The following is a 5,000-nucleotide window of genomic DNA, read 5'->3' on the forward strand; positions in this document are numbered from 1 at the left end:
TCTAGGATTTAGTGTTTTGTAGGTGGTGGGTACAAACTCACATTTGATTAGATTTCTATTTGTGAGCTCACTGCTAATTTGAAAGTTTCAAGTTAATAATGGATGACAGAATCTGTGAAGTCACCTTAAAGAAGCTGTGACTTCCTGAATGTGTTTGTTAAAACAATTTGATTCTGTTCAACATGGGATGAAGTCGACACTGACTGTGTTCACTGATTCACTGTTTTCTGTTTTTAGGGGATGAGGAGGGATGAAGGTGAGTAAAGTGAATGTATGAAGAGACAAGAAAGAACGAAGAAGAACAAAAAAGAAAACAAAGAGCAAAAACAGAAAAGAAGTCACGACAGAAGAAAGAACAAGAACTTGAACATTTGGAGAAAAACAGACAGCAACAATTCTTTAGATTTAGAGAAACTGTTTTGTCTCTTGTCTTCTGTCTGTCTGTCTGTCTGTCTTTGCTGTCTGGTCTGTCTGTCTGTCTGTCTGTGTCTCTCATGTATAATTGGTTTGGTTCAGCAGAGTAGATCGTGTTTGCCCATATGGTTCATGGGAAGCGCAGCGGTGCCACGTAGGCATAATAATATGGGTCTAATTAGCATTATTTCATATGGTGGTAGATTGACTGTTTTTGATTTTTAACTAATGTGATGCTTGTATCTCAGCTTGTGAGCGGTGTGTATTGTGTAACTACCATAGCGCAATAACAGTGACAAATAGACATCACACAAATTTCAAGCATTTTCAAGCACTTCACAAAAATTTCAAGCATTTCACAACCTTGAAAACACTGAATTGAAATTCAAGCATTTCAAGGAATTCAAGCACCCGTGGGAACCCTGAGAGTAACTGTTGGCATGATGACAATAGAAGTGCGCTTTTAATGCTGCATAACCAGTACACACCTGCTTGCAACTAGCTGCAACACACTTGAACATACACCTCGGTTCATTGCTATGCAGTTTGCAATGGAGAACAAATGCTTTAACAGATTTAACTGTTTCTGCACATACGTTACATGAATACATCTTAAATTTCACCTTAAATCTCCTTTCAAAAACTGAGTGCAATTTAAACTATTAGCTTTCTGAAATGTTCTGCAATATTTCCATACCTGAGAGAGAGCAGCTCTGATGGACAAGGGTGGATGAGAAGTCTCTGCACAATCAGAGGTCCGGCAGGTCCTCAGATGCGCGTGCTGATTGGCCCGTTCAAATCCGCCGCCTCCAGTACCGGCAGATTTCCACTGCGCATGTGCAAGCAGACCAGTACTTACAGGCAGAAAACCTGAATGTGACTTTTATTAAACCAAATAATATTATTAGTAGTAGTAGTATTTTACTGTTAAAAGTAGTGCAAGATTTTTATTACAGCAGGTTTCTGGAGAAAAACTGTAAAAAATATTTTTTTCCTATTAACTATTATAATATAAACACAATATCCCCAAGGCATCACCTTTTGTGGCCATGTTTATTTATATCATGTGTCTTTCTCTTTGAAATCCATACAGATCAAATACAAACTTTTACAAAATCGATATATGGTGATCATTAAACATATTTAGTTAATACTCAGCCCGTACCATGTGATTAGATACACAGTGCGTTTCAGGTGTCAAAATTACATTCTATTAACAGACGTCCAGATGAGGTGTGTGTTGAGTCATGTGACTTCTTCCTCTTCTCTCTCTTTACTTTCACTTCTGACTGTGGCGCATGAAGAAATTCAGAGGGTGAGTAAAACTGTAGAAAAATCGATGAGCAGACATAAAGTCAAAGTTTGATCTGGGTATTTTGATGGCTCAGTACACTGACCAGTGTGGCTTTACTTTCTACACTTTAATGCTGTAGTAGTTGGTTCTGAGCCGCCAAGTTAACAGACCATGTTAGCTGAAATAGAGACAGCCACCGACACTCTGTGAGCAACGGAGGGTTTTCTGTGTTTTCCATGGGAACAGAGAGTTCCCGATTAGGGATGTAACGATGCATCGTGACACGATTAAAAATCGGTACAAATGCGTGACGACTCACATCGGGAACCCACACAGCACGTGCTCTCACAGGCTTCCGTTGCGTGAGCGTGGCGTATTTGATCCGTCCTGCACAAGAGATGCTGGCTGCAGACCTCCACTGTCACGCACCTCCACTGTCAGGCCCGGAAATGAACGGATACATTTCAAAATAAAACTGCAGACCTCCACTGTCAGGCCCGGAATTGCAAGGGACACATTTCAAAATAAATCGTGAATTTGTGAATGCACTTCCGGTTGAATTGTTTTCCTGCAAATGGAATAAATTAGTAAACAAGACATAAAAATCTTCAATTCCCGGTCTATTTAATATTGTTTTTATAGTAAACTATTTCAGGATCTGGTTATTATAGACACAGATTAAATTTAAATATAAATATTTCAGTATTTATCATCACAGATAACAGTGTTACACATATTAGCTGTAAACACTCAGCATTAGAAAATACATACGTGGTTTGGTGCTTACTAAGGAGTAAACATTTATAATCATCACTTTAAAAGTTACAACGTTGTTTTTGGTGCCTGTTTGTTTTCCAGATATATTAGTGTGTGTGGAATGGGTGTTATAAGAGACATCAACTTAAAGAACTTGAGAAAGGCCTTATGAAGTTCAGTCATTTCTTGTATTAGTTTACGGGCAGCTGGCCACATCCAATATGGCGGCGCCGTTAAACGGAACGCAGCAACGGACCAACCTGCTCAGTGAGGCATCTGAAAATCATTTTTCATCTGAAAAATGAAAATGACCCTCTCAAAATGTCCTCTCCACCTTCCCCACCCCCCAAAAACTCATCACTCCGGCCTGACATGGGAGTGCGTGACAGTGGAGTCCCTGCAGGCCAGGTGCCCTCTCGTCCTGCACATACTTCAAACCCCCCGGAGGTGTTTCAGGATCGAGCGCTTAGCCCGCCAGACTTTGTTTACTTGCTCAGATTTGGACATTTTCCCGGTGTTTCCCTTCTAAACATGCTTCTACATGTGTAAATGTTACGTAGTTAGTTAGTTTCGCTTTTGTCTGTTTTACGACTGGCAGTTTGCACGGGTATTTTATTTTGAAAATCCACGGATTCTCTTTGCTTTTCTGTGTCTGGCTTCCGCCCGCTCGAGGTGCTCTGTGGAAATTGACGCGTGCTGCTCGAAGTTTTAATGTTTTTATTTTATGTTATGTAAAAACTTACCGCCACATTGGCTGGTGATCAAAAAAGTTCATTTAGAGCCGGGTGGTTACCCATCAGTTTACTGTGAGATTGTTTTCTAAAGAAAGCAGATTATTTCGTGTGTTTGTTGTTTAATGCAATTGCACTTTTTATAAGAAAACACAAAAAAACAGTTTGAGAGTTTCTGTAAAGAAAGATTTTTCCTACAATAGAAAAGTATAATAAATATAATAATTTTTTAGTCATATTTGTCCTGTAGCTCGTTTGATTTAAAAAATTGTGAAAAAATCGATCGTGAACAAAAATCGTGTTGACTTGAATGTGAGTGTATCGTTACATCCATTCCTGATATGTTTTTTAAATGTGTAATCTGAAATGAGATTACTGACTGAGAGTTACTGACTGGAACACATGTTTGTGTAACATTAAAGCTTAGTGAAATATGAAGCGTCCATTTAGAGGACCATGACAGGCGGAAGTAGAGCTGGAAAGCCAAAATAACTTCCAACACCACGACATGGACATGGTCCGTGACGACCTGTTTTAAATAATAATCAACTAAATAAAGATAGATAGATAAACAAGTGTTAGCACACCTGCAGTGTGTGGAGTAATAATCAGGCTTGTTGACTGATGGACTTCATTAAAACTATCTGTCTTTGTTAATGATTAGGTTTGATAAGACAGTTTTCTAACAAGTTGTTAAAGCATATGTTACATCATCCAGTCTTACAGCTACTACCGGCCCTTGAGGGCAACATGATGCTTATGTGGCCCTCTGTGGAAATGGTTTGACCCTCCTGCTCTAACATGAGGCAGCAGAGATGATGAGGAACGTTCACAAACAAGATCTCTAAGATGAGATGTAGCCGATGATGACTGGGAGTGGAGGTCTCTGACTGCACCAGATGCTTGTTTCCTGATGTTGAGCTGTAGCAGTTTCTGTTTAACATGAACATTTTATGATCTTCTCTCGCGGTTTTTAGACAGCAGTCAGTCTCCAGCAGACTGACATCATGGACACTCATCATCTACTGCACTGGTAAAACTTTATTAGTCTGGTTACACACTGTGTGCTCTCACAGTCACCATCTTTACACAAAGTATTTTAAACTCACATTGTGTTGATAATCTGTGAACTGTGATTTAGATTAGATGAGAAATTGTCTGTGTCTGTCTGTCTGTCTGTCTTCTGCCTGCCTGTCTGTCTGTCGTCTCTGGTCTGTCTGTCGGTCTGTCTGTCTGTCGGTCTGTCTGTCTGTCTGTCTCTCATTGTATAATGGTGTTGGTTCAGGCAGAGTAGATATTATTGTATCAGTTTATTAAGGCTGTGAAAATGTTCATGCTGGTTTGAACACCAACAATCACTGTAATGAGCAGGTTTATTACAGATACAGTGAATGAAAGAATCAATCAACATCCACATTTTATGTCTCCATACAGGGTCAAGGAAGAGGACTAGGGGGCGGCAATCTCAGCGTAAGTTGTCGTCTATATTAACATCTAGAATTTCAGTGTTTTGTAGGTGGTGGGTACAAACTCACATTTGATTAGATTTCTATTTGTGAGCTCACTGCTGAATTTGAAAGTTTCAAGTTAATAATGGATGACAGAATCTGTGAAGTCCACCTTAAAGAAGCTGTGACTTCCTGACTGGTTGTTAAAACAATTGATTCTGTTCAACATGGATGAAGTCGACACTGACTGGTTCACTGATTCACTTTTTCTGTTTTTCAGGGGATGAGAGGATGAAGGTGAGTAAGTGAATGAATATGAAGAGACAAAAGAACGAGAAGAACAAAAGAACAAAGAGA

General features: G+C 39.4%; 1 long non-coding RNA gene across 1 annotated transcript in view; it reads left to right on the forward strand.

Moving 5' to 3' along the window:
- Positions 1 to 4,545: 4,545 nt before the first annotated feature.
- The window catches only part of LOC113748295 (uncharacterized), an 8,455-nt gene continuing 8,000 nt past the window's right edge, over positions 4,546 to 5,000 (forward strand). The window contains exon 1 of the long non-coding RNA XR_003464237.1: positions 4,546 to 4,665. This is a non-coding gene — a long non-coding RNA (uncharacterized LOC113748295). The remainder of the gene's footprint in view (positions 4,666 to 5,000) is intronic.

This window comes from Larimichthys crocea, chromosome XIX (assembly GCF_000972845.2).
Source record: "Larimichthys crocea isolate SSNF chromosome XIX, L_crocea_2.0, whole genome shotgun sequence".
Lineage (NCBI taxonomy): Eukaryota > Metazoa > Chordata > Actinopteri > Sciaenidae > Larimichthys > Larimichthys crocea.